At 39.9% G+C, this 24,557-nt stretch overlaps 1 non-coding gene across 1 annotated transcript; it reads left to right on the top strand.

The window, feature by feature from the left end:
• The first annotated feature begins 23,689 nt into the window (after positions 1 to 23,689).
• On the top strand, positions 23,690 to 23,798 carry LOC129406624 (U6 spliceosomal RNA). Its single transcript, XR_008631113.1, has one exon. It is a non-coding gene; the product is annotated as a U6 spliceosomal RNA (small nuclear RNA).
• Positions 23,799 to 24,557: the final 759 nt, after the last annotated feature.

Below are 24,557 nucleotides of genomic sequence, written 5' to 3'. Positions count from 1 at the left end.
GGGAAATGAGACCTGTTATTGTTACTGTATTTGGCATATCAAATACCCCACAGCGAGCATGCCAGGCTCTTCCATGCACAGAAAAATATAATCAAAACATATTCTTTTCCACATTGTTGTGAATTGTTTGACTTGGATCAGAATGGGGATCAGATTTGAATAACACTGGATATACAAGAAAAAAATTTTATATTACAGCTGCGGACATGGACTGAAGTTCAGAGATGATTGCAAATTCTATTTGTAATAGATACAGGGCAGGGAAGCCTTATTTACTGTTGAAGATCTGAATATAAGTGTTCCTTACCTTGGCCATACAGACATCCAAATACAACTGAGAGAAAGAATTGGGTGGGTGAAGGTGGGGAAAAGGCTGGGTAGCATTTCTCAGAGAAGACACTAAAAGACTGCTTAAAATTTATAGAAAAAAATTGTTAAAAATCACAAATATGTGAGCTGGATAGGAAGTACAACAGATAGGGTGTTTATACATGGCCAACCCAGATTTGACTTGAAGAACCCCATGTGGTCCCCTGAGCACTGCCAGAAGTGATCCCTGAATGCAGAGCCAGGAGTAAGCCTTGAGCACCACCAGGTATGGTTCCCCCAAAACAACAGAAACTAACTACAAAGATGAGTAACACAATATTTGGAATGATTAACTTTACTCCTCAAATTTGAATGAAGGAGGTAGTGTGGTTTGAAAAATAAATTGTGTTCAATTTCATAACGAAACAGGTGTTTGTGAGGCGGGAGGGATAGATAGTACATGAGTTTGGCCTTTGCAGGTTTAGAACCAACACTGGTTCTATACTTGGTACCACAAGTGAGCCCCAGAGCAACAGAAGTAAATCCTGAGCAGAGCTGGGTTTATCCCAAAAAGCCAAAGGAGAAAATATAGACAGAGGAGAAGAGGAGAGAGAGGGGGGGGGAAGGAGGGAAGAGAGAGAGAGGAGAGGGGGGGGAAGGGGGGAAGAGAGAGAGAGGAGAGCAGACAACGTGCTTTAGCATTTGCTGTAGTAAGCAAAAAATTCTAATACAGATGAGGCAAAAAGCTTCCCCTTCTCTGCTCTGCTTTACTACATGACTTGTAACCAGCTTCTATCCCATCCACGTATTTGTTCTTTGCTTTCATTTGTAATAGCAACCACATTGCCAACCCTCTGCACCTAGATTCTCTAGTGGAGGAGCTCTATCTTGACTTCCTGTCCTGGGTCCTAGTGCCTACATGTGTATGCAGCACTTGTCCCCTTATAGGGCCTATGAAACAGCAGGCAGTGCCTGAAACATCTGGAGAAGTTCTTGCCCTTTTTTATAATCTGCTTGGTGGGGAAGCTGTCGTAGGCTGCATGTGAACAGGGATATACCACGGAAGTCATCTGCAGCCACCTGATGGTCAGAGGCCTCAGTATGAGGGATAGGAATTAGGGAAGAAAGATGGTAAACTACTTTGTAGGAGTCTCTCAAGTGTCTTTTCAAGGCATCATCTGTGACCTGCCTCACCACCGGAATATTTAAGTTACTTGGGCCATTAACTTTTATTTTTACAGCCAGTATAAGTCAGCTTTCTGTTCCTAACAACCAGTAGAGTTCTAAGAGACAAATAATAAGAAGAAAATAAAACGCTCTGAGACCACTTATAAAGCAAATAACAATACAGACCATTGTACAGAATTTTATAGATGACACAAGCCATGCATCTTGTTAATCTTCACAGCATGCTTATGAGACCAGGATTGTTATATCTGCTACAAATGAGAAAATGGAACAAAATAGTCAGGTGACCTAATCAAGCAAACTGGTGATCTTTTGATATTAATCCTGTGCTATTTACAAAATATCACACTGCAGGTGTAGCTACACGAACTGTTGAAAGAGAATAGATGATCTAGAAGTAGATTCATGAATATGTGAAGCTTTAGGGCGGGTACAGATGACCTGGCATTTCAGTGGAGAAAAGAGGGATTATTTAATAATAATAAAAAAGAAGCTGGAAAAATTGGTTGTCCATTTGGAAACAAAATGAATTGGATCTCACCCTTACACCATACCCCCAAATCAACTCCAGATGGATTATGAACTAAAATGTCAAAAGCAAACTTTAAAACACTCATTAGAAAAATATAGGTGGATATCTTTCCGAACTTGGAGTAGGGAAGGATTTCTTAAACAGGCAAAAAAGTGCAAACCATGAAATGAAAGATTTATGATTTTGACTTTATTACAATTAAGAAATTTTGTTCTTGAAATGAAAAGTAAGGTACACTGTAAGAGAAGATTATTTGCAACATATATGACTGGCAAGGCTTAGTATCACAATATGTAGATTCCTATAGAATATTTTTAAAAGTTTAAATGGCCGAGTAGAAGATTTTTAAAAGGAAAAGAGAAAAATACAGACAAACTTTTTATAGAAAGTGAAAATACATAGCTATAAATATATGACACTCAGCTTCTTTATAGCAGTATTGACCAGAAAACATGTAGATTAGTAAATCACTACTGCATACCATGAACTACAGTAACACATGAAAATATGATGCTCAGCATCAAAATTTCAGATATCTACAACATGATGGTCTTTCTAACATCCAACAATTACAAAAACTTGTTGCTGAAAATTTGATTTGAAAATTTGAAAATTTATATACATGCTCTGGGCTGGACCTATAGCACAGCTGTAGGGCATTTGCCTTGCACGCGGCCGACCTGAGTTCTATTTCTCCGCCCCTCTCAGAGAGCTCTGCAAGCTACCAAGAGTATCTCGTCCGCACGGCAGATCCTAGCAAGCTTCCAGTGGTGTATTCGATATACCAAAAACAGTATCAAGTCTCAAAATGGAGATGTTACTGGTGCCTGCTCGAGCAAATTGATGAGCAACAGGATGACTGTGACAGTGACAGTGACAGTGATATACATGCTCTAAAATTACCTTTGCAAACAAGAAAGAAAATAATGAAAAAACATTTCTGTATGTCAACAATTTAACTAGCCTAGTGGGATAGAGCAGGACATTCCTGTTCTAAGTTTTGGATTGTGTAGTTAATTTCATTATTAATAAAGTTATGTAGGAATTACAAAAATGACTGAGAAGCAGTGATGATACTGTATCATCCTGTATAAGCAGTGATGATACTGTATCACAAATCCAGTTTTCTTGCAAGTAAAATGGGATTAATAATTGTTTCTACCTCCAGAGTTGTCATCAGGGTTAAAATTCTTAGAATAGTACCTACTATATTGTAAAATTTATCTCAGTTTTTGTGGAAGAGAGAAGGGAAGGTGAGAACAAGGGTCCGAAGGGATGTGAAAAGGGAAGTGGGAGGTAGAGAGGAAGAAAGGAAAAAGGAGGAAGGAAGAAAAAGAGAAAAGAAGGGAGGGAGGAGGGATGAAGAGAAGAAAGGAGGAAGGAAGGAAGGAAGGAAGGAAGGAAGGAAGGAAGGAAGGAAGGAAGGAAGGAAGGAAGGAAGGAAGGAAGGAAGGAATGTAGAGAGGAAGGATGGGAGGGAAGGAAGAGGGAAGAAAGGGAAAAAAGGGCAAGTAAGCATTTAAAGTCCATTATTTCAATATTTTGTTCCTGAAAATGGTGGTAGACTTAACCAGGGAAAATTCTTTAGAAGAGAAAAAAAATCAGAGATAATGTAAAACTAAAGTTAAAATGTGCTAAAATACAGCTGACTGGTTTGCTAGTTACTGGATTAAGGGTTCCAGCTTCTATTTTCAGAGTGGAACCTAGTTACCATGATAATGAAGGTGACATTTGTTTGATTTTCCTCCTTTGAGTTGTGGAAGAACCCTATAAACTCCTCTATAAATAACCCACTAGAGGCCTGAAGGTTTCCTGTAACTTCCAACCTGAGGCCAGCAAGCCTTGGAGGAGGCAGTGTGTGTGAGTGGTGGCTGAGTCAGCAGGGAGGAGTCTGGACACACAGTTCCTCCCCTTGCTCAAAGAGGAGGCTGGGCCCGCAGCACCTCCCGGGCTGCCCTGCCAGTGCTTCAGAACCAATACACGTGAAGCCTCTCCCACAGGCCCCGGCATTCACTGACTCACTGAATCAAGTTCAGTCCTCTCTGCCTAGGAGATGTATTCAGCTGTCAATGGGACACGCAGAGAATGCAGTGACAAACAGGCCAGGCTGCTCAACTTCTAGCAATGAGGAGTGGAGAGGGCCGCAAACACCAGAGCAGTGACGCAAATTGTGGGTTTGAGGACTTTCGACCTCTTAGTAAAATTCACAGTAGCTGCCCTCCATATTCTGTTTGAGTGAGCAGAGGAGGGGTGAAATGTGAGTGGGGAAGAGCAATGAGCGGATCCTGGAGTTTGGGCGACATGCACTCCTGCCCTGCTCAGACCAAAGGAGCAATTCTCAGCCTCTTGGTTCTATTGGCTCCAAAACCAAACTTCTTTTCTAGCTGCTGTTTTCTGTCCATTGTGATTATGTCGTGCTTCCTGTTTGCCAAGTGAAGCTCCTGAATTAAGTCAGTGGCAGAGCTCAAGCCTCGGTCATATGCATGAAGTCCAGGGCATGTGAGGAGGTACACACACACACACACACACACACACACACACATACACACACACGTACACTCATGGACATACACCAGGTAGCCTCCACAAGAAACGAGTGTTGATAGAGTGTTCCCTTTCCTCCTAGTTGACTAGTTATTGACATCACCCCACTCTTCTAGAGACTACAGACAGCCATCACTCAAGCACCAAACAAGACCACTCACTCTCTAAAATTTTCTTTCCATTTGAATTAACAACATACATTAGGAAGACCAAGATAGACCTACAGAATACTTTGGCTTCTTGGGTTATACTAGACACATTAACAATACTTTTCCAAGTCTGTGGACTTAGCACTCACCAGTTCCATTTGATCCATGAATATTCTTTCCTTTCTTAGACGTCCAGCAAGCTAATTGTGTGGAAAGACCAACTAATGGTTACAAATAGAAACTTGTTATTTAAAAAAAAAAATCACAGTATAGGGAGAAGACTTCCCAAGAATTAAAAATAAAGTAAAATGTGAGTCAGGGATAGAGTCATTTTAAATTCATGCACAAAACTGGAAGCCCTTGTCCTACTTTTAATTCATGAGATTGTTTTTTTCCTTACAAGCAGTGGCCAAAAGCCTATTATAATTTGGATAAGATTTGGATAAAGTCCACGTGAAACTTTAATAAATCCAACCTGCTTTGGATTCTGAATAAGTAACATTTAATTTGTTCATATTGGAAACCCATTCTTCAAAAATGAAGATGAGTGAATAATTGGATGGCATTTTCAACTATTTTCATAAATCTACTTGTTGGACCATAAAATTCTTGGGGGAGGGATGGGATGTCCCCAGAGACTCCATTTAGCATTTCAAAGTCTCCCTATCCTCCCTTCCACATGACAGTATCTGCTTTACTAATCAGAGCGAAATTTATCATGTAGGATTCAGGGGAGATATTTACAGCATCTTTAAGCACACTGGCTTTGCTTTCTGTGATGTCAGCTCTTCTCTACAGGAGATAAAAGACTGCAGCTGGTGCCATAATAGACCAGGGACCATTTCAGAATTTTAAAACAGGAGACCTTAGGGAAGGAGGATTTGAAGTAGCTTTTCTTTTCTTTTGTTTCTTCTACGATGAACAGGTGCAGGAGTCGATGCTAAGAGGGTTGCTTGCTTTGGTGATTGTGCAGCAGGGGTGGATGTTTTTGATCACTGGGGAAAGAGGGTGATTCTTAAACATCAAACAGGTGTGCAGACTCTGCCCTTTCTTCCTGGGGATCCCAGGCCAGGACAAAACAGGAGGAGCTGTGTGAACTTTCATTCTTTCAGGTCTGCCTTCTAGCTCAGCCAAATGGAAACCAGTTATGTGGTGCCTGCCTGAGAGAAGCATGTAAAAGGCATCTTTCAAGTCTTTTTGTCAACTGGCAGATATAAAGGAGCTGGAAGATGGAGCTAATAGGTGAGGGCATCTAACTATGTTCTCTCTAAAAGGATGGAATACAGTCACATGGCAAAATTGATTCTGAAATGATGGGAGGAGCTATAGCTTTGAGTTTCAAGAATGATATGTTTAGAGAGTGTGGAAGCTAGCCCCTGATATTCCATAAAAGTGTAAACCAATGATAAATCAGTGAAAAATAAAAATGAAACAGATAAACACACTTATTTTATTTCACAAAGAAGTCTATTCTGTTTTTGAATATGAGGAAATGGATTCCCTTTATTATATTAAGAAGTGTCATTAAATGGCTTAGAAAATATTAAAGTCCTGTGATAAGATCATATAGTCATTAGAGGTTTTTGATAGAATTTTACAATTAATGCGATTAATGCTGTTAAAATAAAGTGGAGTGTTGGCTTTGTAGATTTTTAACCTTATAATTTAGTCAACCTCCGCAGCATCTTACAAGATAGAAATCCCAACAGCTTTTTGTTCAATGACTAAAGAAAATGTAGCCATACTTTATAACACAACAGCAAATTGTCCCCAGCCCCAAAAGAATGACTTTACATTAGAAATAAATAATAGATCACCAAGGTGTTAAATTTTCTAGTGGTGTATTTTTCAACGCAAACTCAGGGGAAAAGTGGATCATCTAAAGTTACACAGTTCCTCTTAGGCACCCATAAAGTAGGCTTTTCTGTTGATGGGATGATGCCTTTTACAGCTGGTGGGTGTTTAGTTCTCTACATTCCAGACCGAAGGGAGAAAATGGCTGGGATGTAGAATACCTGACCCCATAGATTGCTCATTCTCTGTGTGAGTCAATCTTTGAAGTTCAAAGATAAAAATCACCATTAATCACAGACCTTTCCATGGCCATGAGATCAGATATTCCAGTCCCTTTCTGAAATTCCCCTGCTGTTGGACAGTGGGAGAGAATGACCCATCCATGTTTCTCTTTATGACACACAGAATTCCTTGCCCATGGCTGACAGCTTGAAAGGCAGGCAGGAATAGAGAATTGAAAAGTCAGTCCACCACAGCTGACTCAGTACAGCCCACAGCACCCCTAGGCCACCTGTATCACAGGGAATGCTGAGATCTCAGGCAGCATTTTCATTAGGAATAGCATTGACTTCCGGGAAGCAGACTGCCTGTGGATTTGCTGAAAAGTGGAGGGTTTGGTCCATGTGGGAGCCCTTTATTAGCCCATCTGTGGCAGAAGCAGATGTGTACTTGCACATGTTAATTTCTTCTCCTACAAAACAGGTGTGCAAGGAAAGTGAGGAAAAAAATGTTTCCTCTCCCTGTGAAAATACAGATTAAATTCTAGCAGTTCAATTTAGAAGTATTGGATTTACTCTGTGTTCCTTGATTAAACAGAATATTATCCTGTAGAAGTGAAGAAGGTAGCAACTCAGGATGGGAAGAAAGGAGAGAGGGAAGAAAGGAATGAAGGACAGGAAAAAAAAGGAAGGCAGGAAAAATGGAAGGGAAGGAGGGATTGCTGGGTTATCGAAGCATTGTCCTTTTTAATCCTCAGCACTTGTGGGAGGCAGATATTACCATCTTATAAATGAATGAATGAAAGTCAGGGGGATTTCTCCTTTCCTAGTGAAGCAATCATGACTCACTTATTTTCGTTGGTAGTGCTTGAGTTCCTTGTTATAGTTGGTGACTTCCTCCCTTTTTGACTTGTAGTAATGATGAATAAGCAGGTAAATTCCTTGCTAATGGTTGAGAAAGGGCTAAGTGTTCTCCTTTGGGATCCCTCACCCCCATCCTACTACCACGCTTCCCTTGAAAACTGGCCAAGGTTTCAATAACCATTGGATCTTCTCCAGATTGTTTCCCTTCATAAGTTCCTGAGAGAGGAGTGGATAGGGGACTTTTGGCCATCATGCCTCCATCTGTCTCTCCTTTCCTCTCTGTCCTCTATGTCCTTCTCCTACCCTCTCTCTATTTCTCTTGCTGTAATCTTATCCACTTGATCATGTGAATTATGGCTTTTTTACATATATGTAAAGGTTATTTTCTTTATGTAACTTTTATAACTTATTTATAAAATTTCTACTACAAATTATTCTTTCAGGTTCTTTGTTTATTATTTTGGCACTCTGCAAATTGTGCAGCCTGCTAATAGAAATCATTTTACTTCTTTCATCTTTCCTAGCATCCTCATCCTACAGTCCTGTTTTACACAGTCACATAGAATAAAAAATGAAGAATCTAGAAAATGATAAAAAATTCCTAAACATGATCTATTTTCCTTAAACCCCAAATTTCCCTGATGACATCTATAAAGAAAACCACATGTGTCAGAAAGTCTATGTTAATGAAAGGGGTCTTTGAGTACTAATGTAGCTAAAAATCTAAGGTTAAAACTGCTTCAAAACAGGACAAGATGAGAAAAGGATGATATTAGGGCTCCTATTTTTCTCTTTTGACTCTTGATTATCTTCGTATGTCTACCTTCCCCTCAACTCCCAATTTCAAATGACTTTCCTCCTATGGAATTGACAATATGATAATACAACAATAACAGCTCCAGTTAGCATTTCTCTCCTGTTAGTATTCTGAGGAAAAACGAACAACTCTGTAGGGAAGGTTCAGGAGTGACTCAGATGCAGCTTGGATCTCATGCATTTCTTTGAATCCAGTCATAATGTCCTTGGAAGGAAACACTCTACTATATAGGGGTTCAAGGCCCATTTAAAGAACCTGGTAATAGATTCAGCCGTACTTAGCCACAAGACCACAAATTATTATAGGAATGCTTCTCTCAATAGTAAGGATAATGTATAAACAATGCATATTTACAGCACCAGAACTTGATACCACTTTCATCCCATAAACATTATTGTTTGCTAAATAGTTGTGATGTACCAACATGAATACTGTCTGAATCTATACAGGTCCATTGTGCTAAGAAGTATCATTGCATGTCTGATATGATGTTGTAAAAACCAGTCCCTGAGCTGCAAGTTTTCTTTTTTTAATTTTTTATTAATAAATCACAGTGGGGTACAGTTATAAACTTATGAACTTTCATGTTTGTATTTGGTTTACATCCCTCCACCAGTGCCCATTCTCCCCCACCAATGTTCCCAGTATCCCTCCCACCATCCCCACCCCAACCCCCACCACCCCACCCTGCCTTTGTGACAGGGCATTCCCTTTTGTTCTCTCTCCTGTTGGATGTTATAGTTTGCAATAGAGGTATTGAGTGGCCATCATGTTCGGTCTATAGTCCACTTTTGGTACGCGGCTTTCAAACCAAGTGGGTCCTCCCAACATTCTCTATTAAGTGTTCCCCTCTCTATCTCAGCTGCCTTTTCCCACAGCATGTGAGGCCAGTTTCCAAGCTGTGGGGCAGACCTCCTGGTTCTAATCTCTACTGCTCTTGGGTGCTAGTGTCTCATTCTGCTACTTTATATTCCACATATGAGTGCTATTTTTCTATGTCTGTTTCTTTCTTTCTGACTCATTTCATTCAACATGACACTCTCATGTTGAACCACTTATAGGCAAATTTCATGACTTCATCTTTTCTAACAGCTGCACAGTATTCCATTGTGTAAATGTAACAAAGTTTCTTTAACCAGTCATCTGTTTTTTGGGCACTCTGTTTTTTTCCAGATTTTGGCTATTGTAAATAGTGCTGCAATGAACATAGAAATGCAGATGTCATTTCTACTATACCTTTTTGACTCTCTGGGATATATTCCCAGGAGTGGTATTGCTGGGTCAAATGGGAGATCAATTTCTAATTTTTTGAGAATCGACCATATTGTTTTCCAAAAGGACTGAACCAATGGGCATTCCCACCAGCAGGGAAGAAGAGTCCCTTTCTCCCCACATCCACGCCAACACCGGTTGCTTTTGTTTTTTTGGATTTGGGCCAGTCTCTGTGGTGTGAGATGATACCTCATTGTTGTTTTGATCTGCATCTCCCTAATGATTAGCTATGTAGAGCATTTTCTCATGTGCCTCTCAGCCATTTGGATTTCTTCTTTGAGAAAGTTTCTGTTCATTTCATCACCCCATTTTTTGGTTAGGTTGGCAGTTTTCTTCTTGTGGAGTTCAACCAGTGCCTTGTATATCCTTGATATCAACCCCTTATCAGATGGGTATTGGGTAAATATCTTTTCCCATTCTGTAGACTGTCTTTGTACTTTGGTCACTGTTTCTTTTGAGGTGCAGAAGTTTCTTAGTTTAAGATAGTCCCATTTATTTTTCTCTGTTTTCACTTGCTTGGCCAGTGGCGTGTCATCTTTGAAGATACTGTTGGCTTCAATGTCGTGGAGGGTTTTGTTAACCTTGTCTTCAATGTACCTTAAGGATTTTAGTCTGATATTGAGGTCTTTAATCCATTTTGATCTGACTTTTGTACACGGTGATAGGTGGAGATCTGAGCCCATTTTTTTGCATGTAGCTGTCCAGTTTTGCCAGCACCATTTGTTAAAGAGGCTTTCCTTCCTCCACTTCACATTTCTTGCTCCCTTATCAAAGATTAGATGTTCAAACAATTGCGGTGGTGTGTAGGGATATTCCATCCTGTTCCATTGGTCTGAGGCTCTACCTTTGTTCCAGTACCATGCTGTTTTAATTGTTACCGCTTTGTAATAGAGTATAAGGTTGGGGAGGGTGATGCCTCCCATCGTCGTTTTCCCAAGAATTGCTTTAGCTATTCGTGGGCATTTGTTGTTCCATATGAATTTCAGGATTGCTTGATCAATTTCTTTGAAGAATTTTATGGGTATCCTTATAGGGATTGCACTGAATCTGCTTTAGGGAGTATTGCCATTTTGACAGTGTTAGTCTTCCTATCCATGAGCAGAAAATATGTTTCCATTTCCTTGTGTCTTCTTTTATTTCAAGGAGTCGGCTTTTGTAGTTTTCTTTGTAGAGATCCTTAACCTCTTTAGTTAGGCTGATTTCAATGTATTTGATTTTCTGGGGCACAATTGTGAATGGCATTGTTTTTTTTTTTTATGTTTCTTTCCTCTGCTCACTATTTGCATATAGAAAGGCCATGGATTTTGGGGTATTGATTTGATAGCCTGCAACTTAACTGTACATGTCTATTGTTTCTAGGAGTTTCTTAGTAGAGGTTTTAGGATTATCCAGGTATAGAATCATGTCATCTGTGAATAGTGAGAGCTTGATTTCTTCCTTTCCTACCTGGATGCCCTTAATGTCTTTTTCTTGCCTAATTGCTGTTGCAAGTACTTCCAATACTGTGTTGAACAGAAGTGGTGAGAGTGGGCATCCTTGTCTTGTCCCTGATCTTAGAGGAAAGGCCCTTAGTTTTTCTAGTGAAACCATGTGGGCCTGGGCTTTTGTTTTTGGGAAGACTTTAGATTACAGTTTCAATTTCCTTGATATTAATGGGTCTGTTCAGGTATTCCAAGTCTTCTTGATTTAGTCTTGGGAGATTGTAGGAATCCAGGAATTTATCCACTTCTTTTAGTTTCTCTTGTTTCATGGCATACAGACTTTCAAAATAGTTTCTGGTGATGTTTTGAATTTCATTGGTTTCTGTTGTGATGTCTCCCTTTTCATTTCTGATTCGGTTTATTAGGGTGTTCTTTCTCTCTTTCTTTGAGAGTCTTGCTAGTGGTTTATCAATCTTACTTATTCTCTTGAAGAACCAGCTCTTGGTTTCATTGATCTTTCAGATTGTTTTTTGGGTTTCCTTGTATTTAATTTCTGCTCTAAGTTTTATTATTTCTTTCCTTCGATCTGGTTTGGGTTCCTTTTGCTGGTCCTTTTCTAAGATCTTGAGCTGTGAAGTCAAGCTATCTTCCTTCCTGAGGAATGCTTGCAGGGCTATATATTTTCCCCTTAACACAGCTTTAGCTGCATCCCATGGGTTCTGGTAACTTGTGTCTTCATTTTCATTTGTTTTGAGGTATCTTTTGATTTCTTCCTTGATTTCCTTCATGACACACTCATTGTTCAACAATGAGTTGTTTAATTTCCAGGTGTTTGATTTGATTCTCTGTGTCTGTGTGTGATTAACTTCTATCTGCAGCACATCATGGCCTGAAAAGATAGTTGATGCAATTTCTATCTTCCCGATTCTAGTGAGGTATGTTTTGTGACCCAGAACGTGGTCTGTTTTGGAAAATGTTCCATGTGCGCTGGAAAAGAATATGTATTCTTTCTTTATGGGGTATAAAGCCCTGTATAGGTCTATTTGCCCTGTCTCTTCCGTTTTTTCCTTCAGGCCATTGTTTCCTTGCTGAGTTTTGTTCTTGTTGATCTATCCAGAGGTGATAAGGCAGTGTTGAAGTCTCCAACTACTATCGTGGTGCTAGTGATGTCCCCCTTAAGTTCTGTTAGGAGTTATTTTACGTATTTAGCTGGTCACTCATTAGGTGTGTATACGTTTCAGAGTGTGATTTCTTCCTGTTGTATATATCCCTTGATGAATAAGAAATGACCTTCCCTGTCCCTTCTGATGTTTTTCAGCCTGAAATCTATGTTGTTAGATACTAGTATGGCCATCCCAGCAATTTTGAGGGAGTTGTTTGCTTGTGGGGTTGTTTTCCATCCTTTTACTTTGAGCCTGTGTTTGCTCTGACTGTTCAGGTGTGTTTCTGGCAGGCAGCAGAAACTTGGGCTTAGTTTCCGAATCCATTTTGCCACTCTGTGCCTCTTGATTGGTGAATTTAGACTGTTTACATTAAGATAAATTATTGTTATGGGATTTTGTCCCATCTTTCTGTAGGGTTTGTTGCTCTTGTAGGGTTTTTCCTTGTCTTATAGTAGCCCTTTTAGCTCTTCTTTTAAGTTTGGTTTTGACTCTATGAAGTTCCTGAGCTGCTGTTTCTCCATGAAATATTGTATGGTTCCTTCAAGATTAATTGAGAGTTTAGCAGGATAAAGTATTTTTGGTGAGGCGTTCATTTCATTGAGTTTTTTCACTATATCCTACCATTGTCTTCGGGCTTGGAAGGTTTCCTCTGATAGGTCTGCTGTGAATATAAGGGGGCGCTCCTTTGTATGTGATTTCCTTCTTTGATCTTGCTGCTTGCAGTATTGTATCTCTATCCACGGCATCCATCATTCTGACTATGATATGCCTTGGGGATTTTTTATTTGGGTCCCTTTTAGCTGGCACCTTTCAGGCTCCTTGGATATGGATGCCCGCATTCTCTAGCTCTGGGAATTTCTTAGCAATGATGTCTTTAACTGTGGTTTTTTCATTGGGATTGGTTCCCTGTGCTTCTGGTACTCCAATGATTCTTATGTTATTCCTCTTGAGGTCATCCCCTAGGACTCTAATTCGCTCTAGAGCCATTTTGTGGGTCTTTTGCCATTATTTGTTGTTGCCTATATGTTTTCTGCAGCTCATCTTCAAGCTCACTAATTCTGTCTTTGGCTGTAGCCATTCTACTATTGAGGGCTCCTACTGAGTTTTTTATTTGATCTACTGATTCCTTTAATTGTGTCACTTCTGTTTGTAGCTTTGAAATTTCTGCTCTCATTTCTTCCTGTGTTATCTTGGTGGTCCATTCCAATGTTGTGTTCATATCCTCCCTTAATTTTTTGGATGTTTGTTCCATGGTTGCTTTGAGTTCATCAACCATCTTCACGATTTCCTCTCTGAATTCTTTATCTGTGAGGAGGTTGTATTTGTGGGTAATCCCTGTTGAGATTTCTGAGATCCTTTCTTCATTCTTTCCTGGTTGTGGGGATATTCGCTGTTTCTTCATGTTGTTATGGGTCTTACTCTCAGGCGCTCTTCCTAGCTTATGTAGGGCCTCTATTAAAGATGTAAGGCTATGATCTCCTTATAGAGGGCTTTTGTACTGCTTGTTATGTTCACTGACAGTTTTTGTGAAGTTAGGATAAGGTAGGCTAGTTGACTATTAGCATATAGTGACTAAGATGGCCAGGGTGTTCTTCAAAGGAATAGGTTATACAGATTGTGATCCAAGAACAATACAGGGAAGGGGAGAAATATCTGGGGCCCCTGGCCACTGCTCCAGAAGGAGGTCACACCCCCTTTGAGACAATGCTCCCTGAGGTTAGGACATGCCCCCAACAACCTAGTGCAGAAACAGGGCAGAAACCTGGGTGGTTCAGGACAGATACCTGGAGGGAGGAGGGCAGTCCTGATTACCTGGGCAAGAGAAGGGGGTCAGGGCAGTGTGGAGAGGAGACTGAGAAGTTTTCTTGAAAAATACAGCTCATAAATCAGGTTATAAATGCTTGGTAGCTAATTTGATATCGGAGAGTATGAGTTTAAAGGACCATGCTGGACACTCAGGATTGAATTAGCAAAAGTTCGAATTTGAAAGTGAGTGAATTTTTTCACTGAATGGGTACTGGAGATCTGGACCATGGTTATTAAAAACAAAAGGAAAATAACTCTTGTCCTCAAGAATCTTATGGTCTAGTTGAAAAATTCATGCTAGATGCATACTCTTCATGCCAGAAGGTGTACTAGGGGAGTGGAAGTAGTCCAGTAATCTCCAGGAAAGGAAGAAAATTACACTCACAGTAGTTTATGGGTATCTTGTATGATCAGGAATTTGTCAGGTGGTCTCAGAAGAGTTGTGAGTGGTGGTGGGGCGAAGAACAATATAAGCAAAGTAAACAGTTCTAAAGCAAGTTTAAAGATAAAATAGAGTTTGAAAGGAGTCTGAGAATGAAGATATAAAACAATTGGTTCTGCCTACATTTTCCTCCACGTACCTTATGGATTCAGTCTCAACAGAATCAAAAGCCCTCTTTAAATTGATGAACATTAGGCAGAGCAGCATCTTGAACTCTCACGAAATCTCAGTGAGCTTGGTCACCAGGTGGTTATGGTTGATTGTGCTGAATCCTCTTTGGAACCTGGCTTGCTCTCATGATTGTACTTCATCTAGTGTTCTGCCAATCCTATTCAGGATGATTCGAGTGAACAATTTGTAGACAATGGACAACAGGCAGATTGGGCGATAGTTGCTGATGGGATCTCTCCCTTCTTGTAGAACAGGATGGTCCTGCTGGCTTTCCACTGGGACGGAAACTTGCATTCAGACAGGTAGCCTGTGAAGAGCCGACCCAGTGTATTGATGAGTATTGGCGGCAGATTCTTCAGGTGTTCAGGTCTGACCTTTTCTGGACCGGGTGCTATATCTTTCTTTACTGTAGAAATGGCATGTCGGATTTAGGAAGGGAGAACACTGGAAACAACATATCTATCCTGCAGAATTTGGTATGCCGGCAGATGGACATGGCTATCGAAGAGATCCGAGTAGAAGTTGTGGATAACCTTCTCCGTTGCCTTTCTGGAAGATGCAATAGATCCATCAGGATGTGGGAGGGCAGTCATCTTGGTTTTGTAGTTGGCGAAGGACAGATGGGTGTTGTGAATAGTTTTGCCAGCTTCTGCCACATCGGCCAACACTGCTACTCTTCTCTCTTTGAGTTTTTCCTTTAACACTTCTCTGCATAGCTTTGCGAGCTTGGACGTTAGCTTGTGATTGCTTCGAAGCAGTCATGGAAGCCTTAGCCAAACACGGCATTCAAACTCAGTACATCAGGATCTTCTGCGAGCTATATTACCACCACCAGGATCTCACCATTCTACAAGGAACTGATCATTGATGTAAAGAGAGGGCTTCAGCAGGGTGATACTGTTTCACCAAAACTCTTCAGTTCCACCCTGGAAAAAATCATGCGATGACTGGAATGGGAAGGAATGGGAGTGAAGATAGATGGTCAGAAACTACACCACTTCTGCTTCAATGATGACATTGTTCTAATAACACCAAATATTAGCCAAGGGGCACGAATGCTGGTCCACTTCAATCTTGAGTATGAAAGGGTCGATCTGCAGCTGAATCTCACGAAGACAATGTTCATGAGAAACGAACTAGTTCCTGTTGTTCCAATTGCTCTCAACGGAATGAACATCTCTGAATGCAATTATGTGTTATGTGTACCTGGGTCATGAACTCAACAAGGGGAACAACTTGGCACCAGAACCGCACAGGAGGAAGAGAGCAGTGTGGAACGCCTTCAAGAGCATCGAAGAAGTTGTTAAGAGGACGAAGAACCTCCGGCTCTGGGCACATCTTTACAACTCCACCATTCTTCCTGTACTAACATATGCCTCAGAGACCTGGGCCTTATGAAAACAGGATGAGAATGCTATTTGGGTCTCCCAGAGAGGAATCAAAAGATCTATGCTTGGAGTATCACGTTTCACTCAAGGGAGACAATGAATCTGGAATTCCAACCTCCATGGATGATTGAGAATCAGGGACTCTGCCTTGTTTGCCAAGGTATCAAAAGTCACATGGGCCGGACACATAATGCGATTTGGAGATGACTGCTGGACTAGAGTCATTACCGACTGTATCCTATGGGATCAAAAGAACCCCTGGTTGCCCACCTACAAGATGGTCAAACTTCTTCACGTTCCTGAAGCAAGCCGATGCCATTGGACTACACTAGCATGCAACAGGGACAAATGGAGATGTTACTGGTTCCCGCTCGAGCAAATCGATGAGCAATGGGATGCAAGTGATACAAGTGATACCTTATGGATTCAGGTCTGATATTGAGGTTTTTAATCCATGTGGATCTAACTTTTGTGCCTGGCATTAGACAGGGGTCTGTGTTCATTTTTTGCATGTAGCTGTCAAGTTTTCCCAACACCACTTATTGAAGAGGCTTTCCTTGCTCCTCTTCACATTTCTTTCTTCTTTATCAACGATTAAGTGATTATACACTTGAGAGACTGCGTCAGAATATTCAATTCTGCTCCATTGAGCTGCAAATCTGTTTCTTTCCAATACCATGCTGTTTTAACTACTACTGCTTTATAGTGTAGTTTGAAGTTGGGGAAGGTGATGCCACCAATCTTCTTTTTCCCTAGCTTTAGCTATTCGTGAGGGTTTATTGCTCCATATGAATTTCAATAGTGTTTTGTCTATTTCTTTGAAAAAAAAGTCATGGGTATCTTTATAGAAACTGCATTGAATCTGTATAATGCTTTGGGGAGTATTGCCATTTTGACAATGTCAGTCTCCCAAACCATGAGCAGGGGATGTGTCTCCATTTCTTAGAGTCCTCTTTCAATTCTTGAAGTAGTGTTTTTTAGTTTTCTTTGTATAGGTCCTTAATCTCTTTAGTTGAGCTGATTTCAAGGTACTTGATTTACTGAAGCACTATTGTGAATGGGATTTAAAAAATTCTTTCTTCTCTTTCATTATTTGTATATAGGAAAGCCATGGGCTTTTGGGTATTGATTTTGTAACCCGCCACTTTACTATACAAGCCTATTGTTTCTAGGAGCTTTGCTGTAGAGTCTTAAGGATTTTCCAAGTATAGTATTATGTCATTTGCAAATAGTAATGTTTGACTTCAGGCAGAACCCTCCATAATATTAAAAAGACATCTTCAAGGATGAAACACCACTGACCAAGCAAGTGGAAACAAATGTAAACAAACTACATTAAACTAAGAAACTTCTGCACCTCAAAAGAAATAGTGACCAAAATAAAGTTAGCCCACAGAATGGAAAAATTATTTACCAAATATCCATCAGTTAGGGGCTTAATATCTAAGATATACAAGATACTGGTAGAAATTTACAAGGAAAAAACCTCCAACCCCACCAAAAAATGGGGAGAATAAAAGAACAGAAACTTCCTGAAAAAAAGAAATTCAAGTGACCAAAAGGAACTTGAAAAAAATGCTTTACATCACTAATGATCAGGGAAATGCAAATCAAAACAACAATGAGATAACACCTTACATCACAGAAACTGGCATGGAGAAAGAGACTCTCATTCATTGTTGGTGGAAATGCCAACTGGTCCAGTCTTTTTGGAAAACAATAAGGATTTTCATCCAAACACTAGAAATTGAGCTCCCATATGACCCATCAATACCATTTCTGGGAATATACTCTGGGGGTGCAATATAGAAATGACATTTGCACTTGTATGCTTATTACAGCACTGTTCACAATAGACAGAATCTGAACATAACCTGAGTGCCTGAGAATAGAGGACTAGTTAAGGAAACTTTGGTACATCTACACAGTGGGATACTATACAGGTGTTAGGAAAGGTGAAGTTATGAAATATGCTTATAAGTGGATGGACATGGAGAGTATCATGCTAAGTGAAATGGGTTAGAAAGAGAGGGACATACATAGAATGACTGCACTTATTTGTGGAATATAAAATGTCATAATATGAGACTAAAACCTAAGGACAATAGAGACAAGGGCCAGGTTTGGACACTGGCCCAACAGTTTTGACATCTCATGTGTTAGGGAGAAAGGCAGCTGGGATGGAGAATAGATCACTAAGTCAATAATGATTGGAGGGATCACTCAGGATGGGAGTTGTGTGCTGAAAGTAGACTAAGGATCAAATATGATGGCCCCTCAGTATCTATACTGCAAACCATAAAGCCCAAAAGTAGAGAGAAAGTAAGAAGGAAGATTCCTTCCACAGAGGCAGTGGGTGGGATGGGGTGAGGGTGGCGGGAGCTGTATTTGGAACATTGGTGGTAGAAAATGTGCACTGGTGGAAGGATGGGTTTGATCATTGTATGACTGAACTCAATCATGAAAACTTTGTTACTGTATCTCACAGTGATTCAATTAAAAAAATTAAAAGGCAGTTGGAAGTATGTACAGGAATAAAGTCCTTCTTATCACGTAGGTAAGGAGACTCCATTAAAAAATTGGTAAGGGGACTCAGTCTTCTACCTGGAAAAATCAAAGTGTAAACAACAAAACAGTAATAATTGCCATTTAATGTCCTTTCACTACCATAGTAGTTTCATTTTTGGCAAATGTTTAATCAAGAGTGGTTTTGACCACTTTCACTTTTTCCTTTTCTCATCTGTTGGTCAGTGATATGTAAAGAACACTTGAGTAGATGTCCTCAAAGGTTTTTTTTAGGATATTTTGGTGTTGTGAGAAATTCCTTTTAGCAAGAGTGATTATATCCACTCATTTATATATTTATGCAATAAATATTCAAGTCCAAAGTCAAAATTCTTTTTATGATTGCTTTTGGGAAATTCCCCAAAGAGTCCTGATGGTCCACTGGCACAGGCGTCTAATATGGCCTCCTTCTTTTTTATGAGAGCCAATGAAACACAAAGTTTCTATTAGGCAAGCACTTAGAATTTATGGGCGTGTTCAATGAGAGAACTATAGAATACAGGAAAGCTCTTTTTACACAGCCCTCCAGGTTAAAGTTAGTTAAGTAGGCTTCTCTATTGGACAAAGATTAGAAATTTCATCCTTTTTGCCAAAACCCTAACTTGAGAGTTATAAAAAAAATATTAAAATGTTTTAATCCAATTTACTAGACTCATCCTATAAGGATTATCTGGGTTTTACTACTAGAGCTATCATCATCGAAGAGTCCCATCTTCAGATGAAAGCTAAGCATAGTGTGGTGATGAGAATAAACTACTCATCATTCTGTTTGTTCGGGACTGTGGTCAAATGAACTCTTTAATAGTAGTCTCTGATCAAAGAAAACTCAGTCCTTCCTTTCTCTTTTTCTTTAAATAGAAAGAATCAGAGGTCTTTAGCCAATGTTGAAAAGGGAATCTCCAGTGGGTCAGAGTCTAAACACAATAAGATAAAAGACTGTACCAGTAAGAAATATGGGACTATCTGTCTGTATCAACTGAAAAATTTTCAAACTCTTTCTGGGGAGGATGCATTACAAGTCAACTTTCTGGAATAAGTCATGTGGATCTGGGAATGTGGGGAGGAAAGTTGTCAGAGTCAAGGAGCGGGGAATGGGTCTATTAAAGGGGATCAGAGACGATATCGTGTGGGCCTGATTTGGAAAATGTTGGCTTTGGAAATGAAGATGATTTGCAAGAGTAATGTCTGAGGAATGGAGTCGAGTTGGGACAGAGAGAGGATAGGTTTTCAGGTTTCCAACACCTTTAATGGGTAGCATGTGGAAAGATGGCAGGAGGAGGGGAGAGTCTCCAAAAGAATAGTGGCCGTGACACACATGCTGCTCTGAGTTTACACAGACCAAAGCTGGTCAAGTTCAACTTTTACTAACTCGTAGACTCACACCCACATGTAGAGCTATGGTGAGGAGACTGGTCTTTGATGACATGACTGAACCACTGGCTCACTCTTGTAATTGAGTTGTATCTTTGTTTTAAACCCCCTAACTCCATAAGGCATTTTTGGTTGCAATGTTCTTATATCAGAAGAACCTTATCATATTTTATGAACAATATTTAGGAAGGTGCATAACAATGTGATATTTTCAGCATAAATATGATGCCTTATGTATCCTACTTCCTACAGGGATCCACAGGCAGATAAGACTCTCATCCTTTCTTCCAGTGCCCATCTTCAACAGTCACCTCTCTCCAAGAGTAGCAGTTTTACATCAGTTCTCCATCCTCCCTCCCAAACGTTTTCTTTTCCACTAAATACTTCCAAGAACTGGTCTCTCTTCATATCTAGTTGCTTATATTTTATTGTATGCTCTCTCCACTTTATTGGACTCACCCTGACTCTAATGATTATTCATCTTTTGTTCCACTAGAAACATCCAGTATATTACATGGTAACTGATACCATGGTACTCACTGAATGTTTGTTGAAGTGAAGAGTGAGAGAAATAAAAAAAAAGAATGGATATTCTTAACATAAGATAACATGGAATTTATAAGATATGGGACATTAGACCTGGTCCAGCACTCTTGTTTTATTACTTTTATCTAGTACCGCATTATATTTAGTTATAAAAGAGTTTGATGTCCTAAAAATGCTAATAATTGTTTCATCATTGCAGAAAGACTTAACTAATTTTCCTTCTCTTGTAAAGCAAGTCAACTCTCTTCAAAATTTCAAGTTTTTTCTTTTAAAAAAAATTGGGAGGGATTATTTTTAGGCTACACCTGGTGGTGCTCAGATCTTACTCCTGGCTTTTCACTGAGGGATCATTCCTGGTAGTCTCAGAGGAGCATAAGCGGTACTGGCGATAGAACTCAGATCAGTCATGTGCAAGGCAAGTGCCCAACTGGATGTGCTATCTCTCAGGCACCTCCTCAAATCTTCTTTTAGACTACAACTTTTCTCATCAGTCAACACATAGCTCCATAGAAACATCTGAGCAAGTAAAGTTAATTCTTGAATAAACAGGCATAGTGCTGATAAGTAATTCTTAGGAGTTAGAAAATGTGGAATTACAGAAGGAGAGATTTTTTATAGATATGGTGAGAGACAGTCTCCACTAAGATGCTTCCATAATTGGGTGATAGTAACTTCACATAAAACCATTCACCTGGGGAAGCCAACAAATCCTTATCTTCTATTGATGTTCATTTAGCTAAACTGAACTTAAGTTTTGCCTCAGTGTAACTATATTTATGTTTACAGCCCCAAGTCTTAAGTTTATCCAATAAAACCCTAAGGCTCTGAAGGTCTGCAGTGAGATTAGTAAAATTAAAGAGTATATGAAATATTTGTTCTTAAAAGTCAAGCCTCTGATCCAGATTGAGGAGAAAAGAAATTACTCTAGCTTACTAATTCTACGTTAACCGAGACCTCCAAGACTGCTTGGATCAGGACTAGGCCTCTTCTGCCCAGATTCCCCATTTTCCAGTAGCAAGGTAGTCACACCCAGGGACTACCCCCGACACGTAGGGGGTGGGCTCCAGTTTCCCTCCCTGCCTCGAGCAGTGCTCCCAAGGTCGAAGACCTTGGGAGCCTAGCCACAGCCATGCTCAAGGCTCCTTGCCACACGTTCGAGCTAGCCTCACGTATGAAGGAACCGGTGAGGAACCCAGGTGTGTGGGACCTGGGACCAAGACCTCTAAGTCTGCTCAGATCCAAACTGTGTCTCTTCTGCCCAGATTCCCCATTTTCCAGTAGCTGGGCAGTCACACCCAGGGATTGCCCTGGTGCCATGTAATCCCACCAATGACTAACATCTAGACTATAAAACCAAGCTCCCAGAAGACATTTTATAACCTAGTTCTCCCTCTGAGAGAACCTGGCAAGCTACCGAGAGTTTCCTGCCCCCATGGGAGAGCCTTGCAAACTCCCCATGGCTTATTTATATGCCAAAACCAGTGACAATAATGGTTCTCATTCCCCTGACCCTGAAAGAATCTCCAATGTGGCACCATTGGAAAGGACGAATAAAAAGAGGCTTCTAAAATCTCAGGACTAGGACGAATGAAGACATTACTAAGACTGCTCAAGAAATTTGATGATCAATGGGATGATGATGATGATGATTATACTAATTCTCCGAGTTCTTCCACTTCCTCCATTTACATCAGAATGCAAAACTTTAATAAATAATCTTTTATCACCTTCAGTTATATGATTATTTGGAAAATATTATAACACCCCATTTTTCTTAGAACTTAAAGGCAGGAATAAACCACTTTAGGGGTCTAGATAATGACAGATGAAGTAAAAACCCTATGAGTTAAAGTGGTATTTGCAATTTTTTTTACCTTTAATTGCATTTTAGAATCATAATAGGTGCATTTCTGGAAAACTTTTCTTACTTATTGATGAATCAGCCCCTTAGAAAACAATGGGTGATTATAGGAGCCCAGGTGTAACTAACAGATTTCAAGTGGATGTCTTTAACAGAACCAGTGTTTCCTCATTCTATTCGATTTCCAGAATATTCAGTGAGAAAAAAAAGGTAGAGTTCAGTTGGAGATAACAGAAACCAATTGAATTAATTCTATCAGAAAGCTATTACAGAAAATTTCTTTTGACTACCTGACACCATATACAAAATTTAACTCAAAGTATATTTAAGACTTGGACAGATATAAGATCTGAATGATAAAACACAAAGGTAAAACCATGAACAATACACTTTGACATCAGGCTTAGACAAATGGGACTTAACCAAACTTAAGAATGGGGGTGACCCAAAAGTAGAAAGAGTATGGGGGGAATTGTCTGCCATAGAGGCAGGGAAAGGGTTGGAATGGGGAAGGGTATACTGAGGACATTGGTGGTGGAAAATTTGCACTGGTGGAGGGATAAGTATTCGATCATTGTATGACTGAAACTCAAACATGAAACATTTGTAACTGTATCTCATGGTAATTCAATAATTTTTTCTTTCAAAAAGAACTGGGGCCAGAGAGAAAATATAGCAGGTAAGGTAAGAGTAACTTGGGCAGACCAAAAGTGCAGCAAGCAAGGCAGGTGCCTCTCATGAAGCTGACCAGAGCTCCATTCTCAGCATCACATATACTCTTTTGACTATGGCCAGGAGTGATCCCTGAGCACAGTTAGGAGTGAGTCTTGAAAATGGTAGAATGTGGCTTAATTCCCTGCCCCCCAAACACACACACGCATGTGCCTGTATACATGCACACACACACACACACAATCACACACATAGCCTTGTGAAAAACACTTGCATTGGAATTAAAAGTTATCAGAGAATATGGGAAATGTTTGCATAACAGATGCCCAATAAAGGTTAATATCCAAAATATGCAAAGAACTAATAGGATTCAACAGTAAAATTAGCACTGCACTGTAGCACTGTCATCCCGTTGTTCATTGATTTGCTTGAGCGGGCACCAGCAACGTCTCCATTGTGAGACTTGTTGTTATTGTTTTTGGCATACGAATACACCACGGGTAGCTTGCCAGGCTCTGCCGTGTGGGCAGGATATTCTCAGAGGAATCGAACCCGGGTTGGCCACGTGCAAGGCAAATGCCCTACTGGCTGTGCTATTGCTCCAATCCAAACTAGCACATGTACTAAGATTGGAACGATACAGAGAAGATTAGCATGGACCCTGCATAAGGATGACAACAGTAAAAATATGATTAAAAAATGGTAGATTAACTGAATAGACAAATCTCTAAAGAAGACAAGTAGGTGACCAATAGGTACATGTAAAAATGTCCATCATCCTTTATTATTCAGTAAACACAAAAGTAACAGCAAGATATTACATCAGAACTGTGAGAATGGGTGATAAGAACTATGGGTCCCTCTTTTCTTTGTAGATACATGATGATCTTAATAATCGATTAGTGGCACAAAACAACCATGAGATACCACCTCAAACCACAGAGACTAGCACACATCCAAAAGAACAAAAGCAACTACTGTTGGAGAGGATGTGGGGAGAAAGGGACCCTTCTATACTGCTGGTGGGAATGCCGACTGGTTCAGCCCTTTTGGAAAACAATATGGACGATTCTCAAAAAATTAGAAATTAAAAGCTCCCATTTGACCCAGCAATACCACTGCTAGGAATATAACCCAGAGAAGCAAAAAAGTATAGTCAAAATGACATCTGCACTTATATGTTCATCGCAACACTGTTTACAATAGCCAGAATCTGGAAAAAAATACCCGAGTGTCCTAGAACAGATGACTGGTTGAAGAAACTTTGGTACATCTATACAATGGAATACTATGCAGCTGTTAGAAAAAATTAGGTCATGAACTTTGCATATAAGTGGATCAGCATGGAAAAAGTATCATGCTAAGTGAAATGAGTCAGAAAGAGAGAGACAGACATAGAAATATTGCACTCATCTGTGGAATATAGAATTACAGAGTAGGAAACTAACACCCAAGAATAGTAGA

This window comes from Sorex araneus, chromosome 7, assembly GCF_027595985.1.
Source record: "Sorex araneus isolate mSorAra2 chromosome 7, mSorAra2.pri, whole genome shotgun sequence".
Taxonomy (NCBI): Eukaryota; Metazoa; Chordata; class Mammalia; order Eulipotyphla; family Soricidae; genus Sorex; species Sorex araneus.
This window is presented reverse-complemented; position numbering and strand designations above follow the sequence as displayed.